Source organism: Adelges cooleyi, unplaced genomic scaffold (assembly GCF_023614345.1).
Source record: "Adelges cooleyi isolate 19-005CV unplaced genomic scaffold, UGA_ACOO_1.1 ACOO_flye_CR_arks_rails_tigmint_CR_PRNA_11, whole genome shotgun sequence".
Lineage (NCBI taxonomy): Eukaryota > Metazoa > Arthropoda > Insecta > Hemiptera > Adelgidae > Adelges > Adelges cooleyi.
Window position 1 is genome coordinate 687,343 of NW_026095763.1, and position 18,412 is coordinate 705,754.

The window sequence follows — 18,412 nt, forward strand, 5'->3', positions numbered from 1 at the left end:
CAACTTTACGAGTATGGTATGCGTATAACGATACACATATGTTTATAAGAATTGTATTTTTTTCAAGACTTACAAATAGTATCATTTATCGTTTTTTGTATTTGTGGATTTTGTAAGACCCCATCATTACTTTTTATTTATTTTTCTTGTGCAATATTTCAATACCTATTTTACTGTACCTTTAACTCCCCGTTCCCCCAAACAACTTCATGAATGTTTTAATATCCTTACATATGTGCATTGATTACAGATACAGATACTGACTATTAAGTACTATACTTAATAGTTTACTACATTACTATATTTTACTAAATGGAGTAATAGTTTTTAAAAAACACAGAAAAAACTAATAGCTGTAAAATGTCAACGAATCATTTTCAATTTCCGTTCACCTTAAGTATCGTAAATTTATCTTTTGAACTTTTCGTGTTTGTTCATTTTATATAAACCGTTTTGGTGCCACAAGTTTTTTGTTGGCTGTAATATGTTTTCATTTTTTCAAATGTTTTTTATCTGGCTGATATAATAATATAATAGGTATTATCTGGTATTGGCTGTAACATTTTTCATGTTTGCTAATTTATTTGAATGCTAACGCCTTACTCTCTCCCAATAAGCCATTCGATATGTATCTTTGTAAAGTAGGTTTTGGTGAATTTGTCATCAGGGGACGACTTATAGTGTGATATCGTTTGTATTTTTTTTTTAGATAAATTCAAATAGTTGTACATAATGTTAGAATGTATGCGACTGTTATCAGTACTATTGACGTGTGGTGTGCATATATTGTTTGTAAAAACAAGGCGCATAATATTAAATAGGTTGGTACATATTATTCCAAATGAATAAACAATAAAAAAAATAACTTTTCCATTTTCCATAATTCGCCGTACACGTAATTATATAATAAAAAATGTTGAAGACAGTATCCATAATATTTTATCGTTTTTAGTTTTAAGTTTAATCTATTTTGCCGAAAAACTTTTAAAAACTTGTAGTGCATGTACTTACCTACATTTTTAAATATTCCCGTTTTTTGTTTGGTTAGTGATAACACCTCTGAGTAGATTTAATCTATTCTGTGATAACACTATCACACAACAATTTAAACTATTTTATTCTGCGACGACTGACGCCAAAAGTCAAAACATTGTTTTATCATTTAAAAAATTGTATTTCGTATTCTTAGTTCCTGTACAAAATCAAAGTCTACTTATTAAGATTGTTCATTAAAATAAAATTAATAGTTATTAATTATTACAATTCATCCTAGACTATTTCCTAAGTGTTGATCATTAAGTACCACCTACATCTGTTATTTATATTTGTAAACAATTACCTGGATTTTCTACATTATGAAAATAATATTTATATAATTAGTGCGTCGTCGAAATTGTGAAAATTATATTTTATGGTAAGCATGTTTAACTGTCCAAGTAGTGAATAAAATTTACTACACATACTGACATTACTTAATATACTATTATGATGCATTAGCAGGTCACTTGGGGTAAATAAATACCCCAACATAAGAAATATGGTTTTGTTAGTTTGGCTGACGATAGGTAGTGTTGACATTGATTTAGGTATTTTCTATTTATCTGTCGTTATTACATGCTGTTATGTTGTTTTGCCATTTTATTATTTAGTACATTTGATATCTCTGTTGAAAGTTTGCGTGAATGGGTACAGAAAATTATTACTTGCGCTATCAAAGCATCGAAATAATGACAATTTTATTCAGAGTCAGCGTAGCAGAAAAACAAAAAAAATATGCACTAATTGTACAAAATTAATATGCAGAGATCAAGGTAGAAGTATCGGGGCGGTGTGGCGCAGTGGACACCTCAGCTGCTGCATGGTACTCGAGGTTAAGCTGTGGCCGTTGCTGCTTGAACTCGGATGGGTGACCACCCGGATTTTTAGCGGCGACCCACAATGCCATGCACCCTCCGGCGACCGAACTGGCATAAAGTTAGCTATAGCCCTCCCGGTCAAATACGCCATTCGAATATATATATATATTTAAGTTAGAAGTATACTCGGGTTTTTTTAATTAAATATAAAAATAAAAATGAAACTATATTTAGTATGAGAAAAACATAATATATAAAAATGAAGTTGTTTTTATATAAATGATTAACCATCAATTGATGAAAATACAGATTAAATATATTCTTGGTCAATTTTTACCGCACGCGACGCAATAGGTACTTTGAACTTACCCACCTACTGAAATAAATTCTGTAAACCTCAATTGAGAATTGAACGAATGTTTCTCACGAAGATTTTGTGATCTATTGTATATGGTGCACTTACTATTATATTTTGGCTTTTTAAATACTTTTGAACAGTTTATTAGTTTTTATGTAGCTCAACATAAATTTTGAATCAAGTATCAAAATGTCAATATTCTTGTCTAAATCTGAAAATATAATCTAATCTGGACATCTAATGTGTATTTGCTGTAAGTTTTAAATTGTTTGGTTTCAGGTTCACCATGCTAACGTTTTTAGATTGTAAAGAAAATATTGTTGAAGAAAAACTCTGTCCCCTTTTATTTCCAATTAAACAGTATCAAATTCAATATGATTTTATGACCAATCTTTATCCGGCGATTAAAAATAAAAAACATGCAATTTTCGATAGTCCTACTGACAATGTGAGTAAAATTCATATTTAAGTGTAGTTTTTAATCTTTTTTTAAATTTTAATAATTTGAGTTTAACAGACTAATAAATACTTATAATTTAATAAAACAGTAAAATCATTGTTAATTAAAATTTTAATATTGCTTTCAGGTTTTCTCTATCATATGGTAATGAACAACTTGGGTACCAACGTTATGAAAAAAATAAAATCATAGATAGGCATTCAGAGGAAAAAATTCCTATCCGGAAAAGTAAATTCAATGTTTATTTTAATATATTTATTGAATATGATTTATTTATTTTTTATTATTACAATATATGATTAGGTGTCTAGAAAATTTAAAACAACCAACAAGTGGATGAAGTATTCAAAAACTAGAAGAAATTTGTTTTTGTCGTCTGATATTAAATTAACAACAGTATTGACGTTCAATATCGGTGTCATTGGTAATAATAATACTAAATATTTAGAAATACGACTTTATAACTAATAAATATGAATTTGTCGAAAAATTTTAGGTCTAATTGTCCGGGTATCAATGTATCATGTTAAGAGCGTTATGAGAAAATCGGGAGTTGTCCATGAAAGCTGTGAATCAATCGATTAGTTGATCTGTGCGTCATCAACAGGACTAAAGCTGCCTTGATTCCAAGTCATCGTTAACAGAGAGATAACGTTAAATACGGTTATTTTATGTAGCTCTAAACATTACTACAAAATGTTTACGGTTAGGTTAGGTAAATTTAAACCGTATAGTGATTAGCTGAACTGAACGTAGGATTCCCAAAAGTTTTAGATCAATTTTCTGAATTTTTCAATTGTATCTCTGGACTTGAAGTAGTCTTTGTAGGAAGCAACCAACAAAATTTACTTAATCCATCAATCAATGCAAAACGTATTTGTATGATGTAACGGAAGTGTCTAATGTGAACATGATAGGTATTTAGAGATTTCCTTATTGCGTGAGTCTGTTCATAACAACCAATTTTTTTTAGCATATTCATGAGAGAGTATGCTCTTTTCTTCAAATTTCAGTTAAATTTGTTAAGTAACAAATCGGTTAAAGGTTTACCAATCAAAGAAAAGCATTTTATACTATTTTTCTGATATATCTAGTAAGGCCAAGAAAAATTTTAAATGTTCATTGACTTGACTTGTGATAATTTATTCAGAAACGTAAAACATTGTCTTTTTTCTGAACTAAGACTATTGGGCTTGCATAATTGGAACATTTTAGGCTTAATGATGTCTTCTCGTAACCATTTTTCTATTTATTCATCAACTTTAAGTGTTTCTGCTTAACATAAGCGTCGTGGTCTCCGATAAACTAACTCTTAGGTAGTTACCAATCACATATTATGATGACTTCATCGGGCACAATATGAACATTATTAGTGTATGACTATCCATCAGCTCGCCAGAAACTACAACTTTTGTATAGAACCTGACTTCTCTTTGCCCATCCAGCAATGTTACATTCTTTTGAGTTATATTTCCAGACAATATGGATACAAAAGCCTTCGGATCAACATTTACATCACTGTCTGTATCAACTAAGGTATCTGTTTGTACGCTGTGTAGACTAACTAGTTTCTTTATGGACTCGAATAATTGATTCACTTGTGCTTTAATATTGTGAAATGTCAGATTTTTGTTTTGATTTTATAAGTGTTTTAATTTTTGTTTGTAATAATATATCAAAATTCATTTTGAAGAGTTGGTCTTCTGGTTCTTGTTCTTAATTAAAATTTCATCATCCCACGACACGCAACTCTTACACTAATTTAAATTGTTCTAAATATTACGTATTAGGTATCGTTATAATGTGTCATATGTTTTGATTTTTTATGTACCAGTATCAATATCTTTGTAAACTTGATGTTTAAACTAAAGCGTTTTTTTTTAAACTTTTGAACATTTAAATGAATCTTTTTGCAACGTAGGAGGTATCATGTATCCAAGAGTTTGACATAATGCGTTATTTACACATTAACGTTTTATGCAACTTTTTCATGTAATGTAATTGAAATAATAAATAATTTCCTGTTTAACCCGATGTACTTAAGCTGAACACGTACCTACTGTTTGTGCCTACTGTTCAAAACAATTATTTAAATTTTTTGGTTTGTCAATTAAAAAAAAAAAATCAATAAATACAAATTTATTTTTATACATATTATTATGACAATATTATTGTGAATCTTGTGTGTACAAACAAATTTATTTTGCACCTATGTTTGGTTAGAAAAATATATCATATTATATAATTATTTAATATTTTCTAAAATATTTGCATGTTTGAAAAAAAAACCTGATGTATTATGTAAATGATAATATTTACAAAACATGTTGGTAATATCTAAATTTGTTTACCTGTTTAAATGAAAGTTTGACATATCATTATTCTTATAAAAAATATTAAATAGTGCTTAGGTATATTAATACCTACGTGTATATATATATTTGCTGGTTTTGTTGTTTAGTATCTTAAATACTAGCCACTTAACATCATTGCTTCTTATTTACATTTGTACATAGGAGGCATGTTAGTTTATATAAATTATAAAGATTTAATACTGAGACTATAGTACTTACATTAATATAATATTGTATAGTTAGTAGTAGTTTTTCGATTAGGTATATTGTTCCGTTTTAAATGATAACAAAGATAGATATTAAGAAAATGTAACCTTTTTTAAAGTGTATAAGTGCGTTTGTTAGCTGCTTTTAAATTTTAAATACGTACCTACCTATTAATGTTCAACAGTTTCGACCTCAAAATTAGTTTTGAAGCTTTTATGCTGTTTATTAAAGTTTCAAATTAAAAACTGTCTCAAGGTTTAACATTTCACTGTTGGTACCTACATAGAATTTTATAAGAAGTTTGTTATTTAGGTACTTGAGCATATTTTGAGTAATAAAAAATAGACAGGTGCAATTTGGAATTTATAGTAGTATATTAATTTTTTTTAACGAAAGGTACAATTATAATAGTGTATAGGTCGATTATATATAATATAGATTAAAGATTACGATTTTTTGACAAACCTTCGCCATTTAGGTTGATTGATTCTAACATATTTTATTACTCTTAGCAAACTTTATGTCCTAACAGAAACGCTGTGTGGTGGCCTTAGTGCGCGAATGTCTGTAAACGCATAATACGACCGGTAGATAGCGAGACACATACCGAAACAGGGTGTGCTAATACATATAATAATTTATACCTATAGTAAGTTATAAATAAAACATTATTGTCAAGCTGAATGATCTAAAAAATGGCCAAATGAAAAACCTAATTTTTATAAATTCTGCATGTTTAATTAGATTGTGACATAACTTAATGAGTAGCCTACTCATTAGGTTAATTAATTTTTAAGGTCTAATTAATTCGTGAACTATAAGTGTTATGTATTTGAACAAAACTGTCTAAAAAGAATAATTTATTGTCACTTAAATTCTGTCCGAAAAACAATTAAAACATATTTTTATGATGTTTTGAAAACATTTTGGGGGGTGTCCAATTTTTTTTTGTACTGCTCTTTCACTCTCAATTTAAGCACCCCCTCCCCTTCCTAATTCGATGCTGATCACTAAAAACTTAACTATGTTAGTAAATATGTATAATATAATATTTTGTATGATTATAAATTATTTTTACTCACAATATTTGATTACACATTTGTTTATATTCTATGTATTTTTCTTTTTATAACAAAACTAAATTAAATTCAATTATAAAATCAAACATTTTTTTTTTAATTCAGTTTTTGCAGTACATTGTCGGTCTCTGCGATTTGTCTATGTATTGTGGTTTCATTATAAGGAAAAATGTAATTATTTGTTGTATATTTAATACAAATTTGTCATGTGTAATAATTTTTTATTAGCCAGGGGGTGTCCAGCACAGTAAACACCCTTCCCCGACTCCCCCTCTTTTCTATGTTATTTTTCCAACACTTAAACCCAAATCTCCAACTCCAAAGCCTTATTTTCAATTATATTGTTCTAGGCCCGATTGAACAATCTGTTTTCATATAATCTGTGATAGTACGTTCAAAGATCTATTCTTAGTATTCATAAACGTAGCTATTGTCATAGAAATATCAATAAAATTAATAATATTTACAACAACTATCATTCGATAATCTTTTTCGATGTTTATAAAATGTCTATTTTCAATCATATAACTTTATGTAATTTGTTCAATGAAATAATTTTTTTATCTAAAAAAGTTTTAAACACAATCATTATTGTATTAAACCATCAACAATTTTATTTTAGCTGTACCTACAGGAAGTTATAAAAAATGATTCCTTTTTTGATATTATAATACTTCTTGATGAAGGAACAGGCTCGGAGACGATTTTTGTCTTTCCTTCAATAAGGGCGTAGATAATATTATAACCACCTACCTTTTAACACTTCTCTTTTTCTCTGTGTCGTTAACAGTAGCTGTGAATTTTTTCAGTGGTATATACTGTATGTGAAGTAGAAGAATATAAAATTTGAACGGAAAAGGTCTGCAAAAAGGAAACAACTTATGCGTACCTATTGCAGTGTGTATGTGGCAAAACGTTGGAGCTCAGAATTGTCTCGGAACGCTGTTTGAGACTATTAGGCCCGGCTTATTGCACCGGCCTGATCCTCGGACTAATATTGTTTTTAATATATAAGAAATAGCTGTAGAGTAACATTCCAATCGCTCTACAATTTACGGGTATTGAAAAAAGTCTTGGATATTTATATGTTTTACGCCTTACTCTCAAATGGCATATCTATATGAATCCTGTAGTACACAATTTATTTTCTAAAGCACCCCCTTGTGCGCACATTGAACCGTTTGAAACCGAACATAAGGCATCACCATTTATTTATTATACTATATCTTATGCTCAGGCGATTTTTATTCCACCGTTTGAGCGTAAATAACACGGCAATCAGGTTTATTTTTTTTTCTCTGGCCGATGGTGTAGGGGTTACGCACGGGCGATCATGAGGGATGCTGTATTTATGTATTATACCGGCGCCAGGCAGCGGTCTGTCCTGCGGTCGAGTACAGCTCATTACCCGCATAGTGTGGCGATGATACACGGTCTATAAGCGGATACAACATATATTATAATACACATTACACGTCTTGTGTGTGTATGTAATATTGTGTATTATATTATATTATACTGTAATCTCCGTTATTGTGCGCAACGCGTGCCGACCGTATTTCTTCGCCTCCATTAGACCTAACAACCTTAAGCCACGCGACGCGACGGTTCCACCCGTTCTGTGTGCACGATAATAATTTTTTTCTATTACTCGTATTATCATTTTGGTGATTTATGGGATGACCCCCCCCCTTCTGTCAGCCAAACCTTTGACGACATTTACGCCGGTCGCCGCCGCCGCCGTTGCCGTCCAAAAGCCGTCACGAGTAAGTCTGACACCCGCGAGTAAGTATATTATTTTGAGCGGACGGCGTTGGATTTCCGCTTGGCGAGAATCGCGCACATGATTTATGGTCACGCCGACTTTTGTCCGTTTCATCATATTAATATTTTACCGTAACGCTTCGCACTATATATAGGTATGCTAAAATGTAAACTATACAGGGTGATTCATTTGATGTATTTTATTTTGTCCTCAGTTGTTAATTAGAGACCTTTTAGAGTGCGAAGTGGGACGTTAAAAAATATAAATATGGTCCAAATTGAAAAATGGCTGACTTACGGTCAAAAATATGTTTTTTGTTAAACAAACAAATGTTCTTATCAAAAATAACTACTTTTCCAGGAAAACATTTTCCGTAAAACCCGTAATTTGTAAATTAAGTCCTTTAGCTATTTTTAGTTTTGTTGTTTTTTATTTTGATGCATATGGTAACCGTGTAATGCGTGGTAACGTTCCTAACCTAACCAATTGCACCTATGACTCATAGGCTATAAAAAATTTCACTTCTTCAATCTTAAAAATAGAGATCAACCCCTCCCCCGAATAAAAAATTAAGTCAATGCAATTGGGTATGCCTCTTTAACAAATTATTTTTCGACCAAAATTTCATCACACTTCTTCTCTTGAAGAGGGGTAACATTTTAGTATTTTAACCGTGTTTTTAGGATTTGTGATCTATAGTTTGTACTAAAAATTGGTCTAATATATACCCTATTACGAACTGCGAAATAATGTAAAAATACGACGACAGATTTTTTTCCTATCAAAGAACACCGGATTTTTGAACTTAAACTTTAAATTTATAATTTTATACATCCATGATAAATATACTTATCAAGTGTACACCACTTTTATAATTTACGGCCTAATCGTTGATTCAATTCTAAAAAATATTTTGTTATTATGCTGATAAAACATTTATGGAATCAGTAGAAATAATATATTTATGAAATGAATTTACATTTTTATTAAATATAACATTATTTTTCGTTAAGCCTCTGATGTGAAACCCAAATTTCAATAACACTTGCCTCATAGCCTATGAGTCATAGGTGCGATTGGAGGTTTTTTTTTACTGTTTATACATTTTTTCAGTTGTTTTATAAAACGAATTTTTTTTGTAAATATATCACAATACCTCTAAAGATCGTATTCTTATAATTTTTAACGACTTATGAACATAATTTGCAAATTTTTGGCTCTAAAAAGTAAAAAAAAAAATCATAACGATTACTCTACAATTGGCTACAATTCCTATTAAAGACATTTTAACACTTAAGGACAAAATACCTAAATAGAGTTTACATTATAAAGAAAATAATACATATTCTAATATTTTATATTAAAAAAAAAAAATTATAGCCTATAAAAATACACTTTTAATGCACACAATTCAAGTACGTAAGGGAAAAGTTTGGGTTCAACCAATAGCCCTCCTCACCAAGCATCCGCTATTGTCTTTACAGTCTAACGATTTATATAATATTTCAACTTTAAGTAAATGAAGGGATTTTGGTATAATATCCCCCCTTGTAAATGCCCTGGACGCAAAATAAAATAATGGATCATAATAAACACAGATTTTTAATTACAAGTGATTTTAAACCCTTCAAGATTTTCGGTGCCAATATGATAATATGATCAAAATGTGTACAACAAGTTGCGGGAATAAAGATGGTACCTCGTAGAGATCGGGTTTTAACACAAATGTATACAATTTGTTTACGAAGAAGGCTTTGTAAATAGTGTATTTACATTTAATTTTCGAACATTTAGCCAGCCATAAACATTTATTTTATTTGGCTAGATCGGTCCGGGCTGGGTAGAATCGGACAAAAAATATTTTTAAGTACTAACAATCTTCAACGTCGACTTAAGTAGGAATTACAATCTAATTCAAAATGTATATATTTTTATAACTATTTGAATAATCGAATCTTTGAAATGATGTATTCTAATTTAAATTATAGCCCTATTGGATATCTGGTATTTTTAATAACCTATTTTATATTTATTGTGTTCAAGCATTTAGATTCCCTTATAATATTATATGACAGTATAAGTTCATACAAAAAACTTTTTTATCCAAAACAACAGAATACAATTTATAAAATGTGTTACATTTATGCCAACAGTTATTATTTATTTGTTTACATTTCAACATACATTGTGAAAAATACTGAATTTTATGAAAACATATCGTTGGTTTTCGTACAACACAGATATTTTAACTAATATTCAAAATGCATGTTATAATATGAATGATAAAAAACAAGGACCTTGCGTCCAGGGCATTTACAAGGGGGGATATTATACCAAAATCCCTTCATTTACTTTAAGTTGAAATATTATATAAATCGTTAGACTGTAGAGACAAGAGCGGATGCTTGGTGAGGAGGGCTATTGGTTGAACCCAAACTTTTCCCTTACGTACTTGAATTGTGTGCATTAAAAGTGTATTTTTATAGGCTATAATTTTTTTTTTTTAATACAAAATATTAGAATATGTATTATTTTCTTTATAATGTAAACTCTATTTAGGTATTTTGTCCTTAAGTGTTAAAATGTCTTTAATAGGAATTGTAGCCAATTGTAGAGTAATCGTTATGATTTTTTTTTTTACTTTTTAGAGCCAAAAATTTGCAAGTTTTGTTCATAAGTCGTTAAAAATTATAAGTATACGATCTTTAGAGGTATTGTGATATATTTACAAAAAAAATTCGTTTTATAAAACAACTGAAAAAATGTATAAACAGTAAAAAAAAACCTCCAATCGCACCTATGACTCATAGGCTATGAGGCAAGTGTTATTGAAATTTGGGTTTCACATCAGAGACTTAACGAAAAATAATGTTATATTCAATAAAAATGTAAATTCATTTCATAAATATATTATTTCTACTGATTCCATAAATGTTTTATCAGCATAATAACAAAATATTTTTTAGAATTGAATCAACGATTAGGCCGTAAATTATAAAAGTGGTGTACACTTGATAAGTATATTTATCATGGATGTATAAAATTATAAATTTAAAGTTTAAGTTCAAAAATCCGGTGTTCTTTGATAGGAAAAAAATCTGTCGTCGTATTTTTACATTATTTCGCAGTTCGTAATAGGGTATATATTAGACCAATTTTTAGTACAAACTATAGATCACAAATCCTAAAAACACGGTTAAAATACTAAAATGTTACCCCTCTTCAAGAGAAGAAGTGTGATGAAATTTTGGTCGAAAAATAATTTGTTAAAGAGGCATACCCAATTGCATTGACTTAATTTTTTATTCGGGGGAGGGGTTGATCTCTATTTTTAAGATTGAAGAAGTGAAATTTTTTATTATTTACAGCCACACCCCCATGCGTTAACTAGATGCAATTATTAGTGATTGATAAACTGGTTGATCAAGTAATTGCTGAAAATGTAAATAAATCAAAACCCTTCTCAACGCAGAGTAACCATCGTCGGAAAAAAACTATTTATGAGAAATTATTATTTCAGAACTGAGTATCACTGGGTTCACTGATGTTATAACTGATTTGATATTATAGTAAAGTGTTTTTCACAATAACTGAATTTCTAGAATTTGGTCACACAAGTTGAGGGGGGTTTCAGTTATTAGTAAATGACGAAATGCACCGTCTGGTTTTATATAATCTATGGTTTAACAGGCGGAGCCTTAAACATAAGTGGTCAAGATCAAGGTTTTTGGGCATGCCTTTCTTACCGCAACGACTTCCTATTTTGTGCTACTCGCATAAGCAGACAGACGTTTTGAATCTAATAGGCGAAAAACATTGGTGGGCAAAAGATGTAGCTTTGAAAATATATTTTGGAATATTTAATGATCCTTCGAATTTACTTATTAATACCAGTATTCGAGCTATAGTAATAATAATTGAATTCTATTTTGGGATTTATTTACAATTACGTTATTTTTAAATACTAAGAGTAGTTTAAACGCTCAATCAGGTTATCGTTTTATTGCAAATATACCAAATTTTCTTTAATTTGCAAAATATCAATTTTATTAGCTATAATTTGCAGCAAAAAAAAATCATATTTTGTCTAAAATAGTTACATGTTTATATTGACGAAACATTAACACACCCAATTTACGAATCTGAGTGGATACAATGTAATTAATCACATTCAAATTACAATGGCTTCTTTATAAAAAAAAAACTGTAATCTCCGTACAAATTTGATTCTATATTTTTATTCTGGGTTAAAAAACAGTCGAATCTGATATTTGTATTGTTGCGTGTTTTTTGTATGTTATCGTTTGCACAAATTGTTTTGTAAGTTTAAAATTGTGTACACAGACCTCCGCTGAGACCCCATCTTTACTATATCGTTACTCATACTACTATAGTATTAAGTAAATTTAATATTATTCTCTACTTGGTATTAAGCTTCAGAGTAATATTACTATAATATTCATAACGAAAATTGACAAATGTTGCTTATGTTAACCAATTTGCATAAACAGTTCTGCAAAATACATCTAGATATTATTGTTTCGGTCGGCAATACATAAGCCATTTGATCAATCGTAAAAAAACCATTGAAGCAGCCAGTACAACTATTTTTGCAATTATTTGGTAAGTAATATACGAAACTGTTTTTTTATATTTTCTAAATGTAGAATGTATTAAATGTTACAAAATAATAATTTTAAATACAATTACTTAAAAAAAACACTTATAGACTATTTAAATGATATTTTTTAAAATTATTTTAATATATTTTTTAACAAAGAACTTTGAATAATTTGTTATCTAGGTAATTATTTAGTATATTTTATTAGAATGATGCAAAACTCTTGTTATAACTACGCATTGCATAGTAAGCATAGTACTTATCAAAGCGTTTATGTGAAAGTGATTTTGTCCTAGTAAGCTTGTACAGTGGGGTCGAGGCATAATGTGACCAAAGCAATAGGTACGGAGAGGTTACAGGTCTACAGGAATTATTTTTTAACAAAAGTGACAGAACCACTTTCAAATAAACACTATAAGCACTTTGATTTGTTTTTGTACAAAAATAAATCTTATATGCGTTATAAAAGTTGAAAAAAAAATATCAAAACAGATACTTCTTTCCTATGGTAATATTTATTTAAACATTTTAGTCAAAAATTACCTATACAATGCGCCTTGATAAATTCTAGTTTTGAGGCCTCTTAAGTACTTTAAAAAACGTTATCAAAAACTTGTTATCGACCATTCAACATTTTTAGTACACCAGTCTCAATTTAAAAGTTATTGAAGTGCATGAGTAGTGTTATAAATGCCGGTTCTGGGCATCAAAGGGATGCCGCCAACAATTAAAAACCCATTAAAACTACAATGTATTTATATATGCATGCCGGTTCTGGGCATCACAGGGATGCCGCCAGCCGGTTCTAGGCATCAAAGATGCCGCCGCACAGTGTTTTCAATCTTATCGTAGCCGGCCAAAAATAGAATTTTACTATAATCTGATATTATTTTTAAGTATAAGTATCGTACAGTTCATAAGTTTTAGAAAGCTAAATTACCACTCGCTAACGTTTTATCGACTTTTATACTACACGTATACTGCATAACTATGTCACAAAAATGTAGAAATCGTTCATTTCTTCTTTGGAAATACTCATTGGACGTTGTGAGATTATTGACCATACTAGAATTTTATTTTTATTTTTCAAAAAATGGAGATCAATATAATTGGTAAGTATTGACTAAAATTACGATTTTGAGCGACGCGGTGCAGATATTAGTATTATTTATGAAAGGGTAATTATTTATATTATGTAAAACGCAGTATTAAAACCTATGTTTCTTAAATCAAATAGCATGGCAAAAAAAAAATTAGGGATTATTAGAGGTTGTTACTTAATATGGTCATGTTCTAAATTTTCTCCTCTATAAAATCGATTAAATTAGAAATGCCGCATCTCGCTGCTTTTTTGCTAATTTTTAATTAAAATTTGCAATTAAACTCTTAATTGCAGAACACTTTGAATTTAAACAACTCATTTTAACTACATTTTAACAACTCACTTTTTTTTTATCTTCGATGTTTCTTTTTTTTTTTTATTAAATATAATAGTAATAATATTTAATTCAAATTATTATAACTTTCACAGTAAAAATATTGCATTCTATGCATTATGTTAATATAATTTATTTACATTAACGTTCTCTAGTTTGTACAATATTTATTTTCTATTCTATCGTGAATAATTAACTGTAATTTTGTTAATAAAATTAGTATGTCATTATTTTTATTCATATTAGTACAATTTTATATCATTAACGAATTTTGACCAGCTAAAATAGCAATTGAAAACACTGTGCGCCGTCAATTAAAAACCCATTATCACAACAGTGTAGTCACATATGCATGGCGGTTCTAGGCATCAAAGGAAGCCGCGGGCAATTAAAAACCCATCAAAATTGCAATGTTATCACAGGTACTTGCCGCGGGCACTTAAAATTCCAATGTTATCACAGGTGCATGCCGCGGGCAATTAAAAACCTATTAAAATTCCAATGTTATCAATGGAAAGTGCTGACGTGTATAATTTTTTTGCAAAAATTGACGTCACACGAGTGTACTTATGCTGCCGTCATATTGACTGCCGTCGTATCCTCGCGGTGACGTCAAATCGGAATATTATCATACTCTTATCCCACACAGATTTATGACCTAACCTAACGGGAAAAAAATGTTTTATGAGTAACCAAAAGGCAAACGTGTGACATGTTTATCATTGCTGCGCGCGTGTAATCTCTTCTATATGGTACACTCACATTCGTGTGTGATAAGATTGTGTTATCTTTTTAATGGTTATAATATATTGGGTTTTTCATAAATTAAATTTTAGTTTAGTGTGAGTAGTGAGTCAAGATGGACTTGTCAAAAAAATCGATAAACAACTTGAAAGATTATTTATAACGTTTCCAGAACAAAACACGTTTTTCAAAAGAGTAGCAAAAATGTCTAGAAAATATTCAATTATGAAAAACATGTCCCAGCAATATGATTTTTTTACAGCAGATTTCGACGGTAAATATTCGAAATGTATTTGTAATTCTACCGGAGAGGAACAAATCGATGGACCGTGTCCATGTTCAATCATCGTAAGTATATACAATGATCTTCAAGAGGAGATAAACACAATTATGAGTGGGGAACTGGTATGATGTTGGTAACAAAAATAAAATAATCTCGAAATGAATATTAGTTGTCAAATAAGTGTACGGAAAATGAGAGTCAGTAGTCTACAGCAGTTCGTCAAGATGGCAAGCCAACAGAAACAGCAGCAACAACAACACTCAGATTACTTAATCGACACTTCAGTGTATGATATCGATTCTCTAACACACTTGCACATTGGACTGGACTCTAGAGATTTATTTTGGCCGAAAATTGTAATTGTCGGTGGAATCGATCAGATTGCTGTAAATATACAATTTTTACAACGATTATATGCAATTTATCCATACTTCTCATCACTATCCGGGAGCTTGGACGGTATAGTTATATTGCAAGATGAGCAAACTACCGTGCGAGTACTAGAAGCATACACAAGTAAAATTTACATGGTGATTGAGACACAATCATATATGAACCATATAACGGCTACAATGTGTCCAATCCGGAAAATAGGCATTTCGCTGACTCTCGAAATGGCAAAGCGGATGTATAAATTAAAGAATAAAATATTTGATAACGTATACCGAAAGTTGATACTTACAAGACCACGGATCGTACGAGAAATAAAAATGATAATGAAACATGTTGTCAACAACATTGATAATGATACTGACAAACTGACAATGCCAAAAAATAAAATTAACGAGTGTATGATATATTTTCATGAAATCATAAACACCGAGTAGGTATATGGAGAAATGTTTGGATTTCGCTTCAAGAATCATTTTTGTAAAAAACAGTCCTAGAATAAAGGTATTAATTTTTTGTAAACGATGAAAAATCTTACTTCTTATAATTTGCTAAATCTTATAATTTGTTTGCAGGGTAAATATTTCAACATATTTGCCGATTTGGATCTGATAAGATATTATTATTTAAACAAAATATATATACAATTATAATTTCCTAACTTCTCCACTAAATGCGTTGTACTCCATCTGACAGTCGTGTATAATAACACAGTACAATGAAGTGTTTTGTGGAAAAGCTTTGGCGCATTCAAAGTCTATACGTAAGTCAACCGTAGACGATTTAACAGTGTCATTCTGTTTCGAACAGTCAATGACTATGATTGGTCCAAGATTCTTGTAGTGGACACGGTCCAGTAAAGGTTGAGGATTGGTACGTCCATAGTATATTGTTTGAAAACGAGTGTACGCATTGTACATTGAAGTGTGTTTGTCAGCTTCAAAATCAGCATTGTAGTTTTCGTACGGATACTCGTCAGAGTTCAAGTAAGCCTTGACATTGCACAGTGTACAGTGATGAAAGTCCGACTGAGATAGTATGGAATGTTCTTTGCCCAGTGCTATTAGCAAATACCGTGGTTTCTCAACGTTTGAAAACGTTCGTACCGACCATGTGTGATGAGTGGTTTGAGGTACCAAAGGATACACCGCAATGACCCAGTGTTGATATTCCAAAGGCAACCACCGCTTTCCGTCCAGAATACGCATTAGACCCAATTCTGTTTTCACATTGGGTTCAAAGTATTTCACGATCCATTTGATTTTAGTAATTTTCACTGTGGTATGTTTGAGTAAGTCAACGTTTGCCGGGGTATTCACTTCAGTCTTCATGCTCTCATCCGGTTGTATCAACTCTATGGCTTCAATGTCTCGGCTCGATCGGATGAGCACAAGTGATTGTGTACAGTTGATCAGAACACGACGGAACCGTTCGAAAAAGCCCATGCAAGCCGATAGTGCAACAAACTCTGTCGTGTCCATCAGGTCTCGACTGGTCTGGTTGTCATTGATGTGTTTCCATCCGGCCGGTTGCATCCGTGTGATATCGCTGGGAGTAAAAGAACAAAATCCTTTGATTGTAGTCACTACTCCGACGTTTTTAACCTTGTCAATCTCCTTGCCGTGAACTTCGTACCGGATCTCATCAAACAAATGCATGAGTCCGTTCTGGGTAAGCATCATTTCGCCCGAAGCAGCCGCAGGCGGCAGGTTTATCCAAGTACCCTTCAATTTGCAAGTAACTTTCGACGGGCACAGTAAACTTTTTCTTATTGAGCACTTCGATACGAATCTCATCATTGTTCTCGTACGCATTGTTGAAACTCTGATGTTCCAGATAGTATTTACGTTTGATACTATCATCGTGATGATATTTTTCCATTACGTTTAAATAGTCAGCCATGTTTTGATAATGTATTGAGGATACGACAACCCAAACGTTTCAAAAATATAATACTCTTGTGAGAGTGTTTTACTGTTACGACGATGAGGACGACGACAACGATGACGTATCTGCTTAGGTAAACGACGATTGATCCTCTTGGTTGTCTGCGACCGATTGATTCGCTTTGACCTCGACGATGTCGACGACAGCTTTTTTGGCATACAAACCTGGCAATAATAAGTTATTTATGTAATAATATTAAATGAAATTAGTGAACTATTTATTTTTTGTATAACTATTTATTTTTCAAATAATCAAAATTTATAAATTATAAAAATATTAAACAATTTTCTTAACCAATTAAGTTGTAAATTATTTGCTTGCAAAAATGATCATATTTGTAATACAAATTTGTATAAGGAAATCATATATTTAAATATTGGTATACGGATGGTGCCCGGCGCCCGCAGTAATTACATGTACGAAATATACAAAATAATTCCGTACACAAACGATTTTGTATTTAATTTAATTGAAATTAATTAACTACTTATTGAATGTGCTACTTAAAAAGGTTATTTTATTAATTAACAGTTATAAACATGTGATAAGATTATAATTCCCATAAAGATGGCGGAAAATGGTAATTTAAGTTATCTTTATTACCTGCATGCACACTTATCAATCTAGTTTATTATATATATATATCTTTAGACATAAGTGATGTGATAATAGATAAATTGTAATAGTTAAGTTGTAAGTGACAAATGATAAGACATAGAAGATATGTTATAAGAGATAATATATCTATTATTCAATGTTTTTCCTAATAATTTAATTAATATAGATACTTATGTAATTGTAATAACTATAGTAAAAATAATACTAATACTAATAATGATAACAATGATGTTGTTGATAATGATAACAATTATAATAATTATTAATTCTATTAGTATTATTTTAATAATTATA

General features: G+C 30.4%; 1 long non-coding RNA gene across 1 annotated transcript in view; it reads left to right on the forward strand.

The window, feature by feature from the left end:
- Nucleotides 1-1,301: 1,301 nt before the first annotated feature.
- LOC126847628 (uncharacterized) overlaps nt 1,302-18,412 on the forward strand; it is a 25,669-nt gene continuing 8,558 nt past the window's right edge. Inside the window, exon 1 of the long non-coding RNA XR_007687109.1 lies at nt 1,302-1,414. This is a non-coding gene — a long non-coding RNA (uncharacterized LOC126847628). The remainder of the gene's footprint in view (nt 1,415-18,412) is intronic.